The following is a 957-nucleotide window of genomic DNA, read 5'->3' as shown; positions in this document are numbered from 1 at the left end:
TGAACAAACAAAGGGATGGGTCCTACACCAAGAGAACTCAAAGATGTCGATGCGGAAGTGCCTTGACGCCGGAATTGTACGTCTCGATTTTAAGTCCTAAAGGGGACGCAAAACAAATATGAGTGGACCAAGTTGATATACATATATATATATATATATAAATAAAACAGTTAGCAGCATACTAATCCCCAAAGTTTTATAAAATCTCAATAGCATAATATATAATAGGTTTTTCCGAAAACCATAGCATGCCATAAAACATTACAAAATGTATCTCGTATATATTGTGCTAACTAGTGGTATCAGTATCAATATCAGTATCTCTCTTCTGCACAGAACAATGCCCTCCACATGCTCGCCCGAAGGCAATATAAGTATCACCTTCCACGTGCACAGAACAATGCCCTACACACGTCCGCCTGAAGGCAATATATATAGTGACCACTAGATACGCATAAAACCATTGAACATAGTGTTTCCACAACATAGGTACATATATCCAAAAGCATCTTCATAGTATAAAGTCATTCATCATCTATACTATAAAGAAGTGTTATAAAAACATGTTCTAAATCGTGTATCGTCATCCATCAGATACCCTACAAAAACATGATTTTGATAGAAAATGAGGTATTTCAAAGTAAGCTCAGTATAGCATGATAATCAATTTCACATAAAACGTAATCATTAAATCATGTTTTTCATGTATGCGTTTCTACTATAAAACATGTATTTTAGAAGGGGTCCACTCACCGTACACCATTGATGCAAAGCCTTACCAAATGGGAAACAACGGAATCATCGCTATTAATTGCAACTAAGCACATAAAGAGTACAATTAACAAAGCTATACTCAAACGAATAAATTTAAAGAAATGGACGTTATAAACGGGTTCAGGACGTCGAAATTAGCTTAGGAGGGATCCCGGACGAAATCCAAAAAAAGTCAACGGTCAA

This window comes from Pyrus communis, chromosome 14 (genome assembly GCF_963583255.1).
Source record: "Pyrus communis chromosome 14, drPyrComm1.1, whole genome shotgun sequence".
In the NCBI taxonomy this organism is placed as follows: Eukaryota; Viridiplantae; Streptophyta; class Magnoliopsida; order Rosales; family Rosaceae; genus Pyrus; species Pyrus communis.
This window is presented reverse-complemented; position numbering follows the sequence as displayed.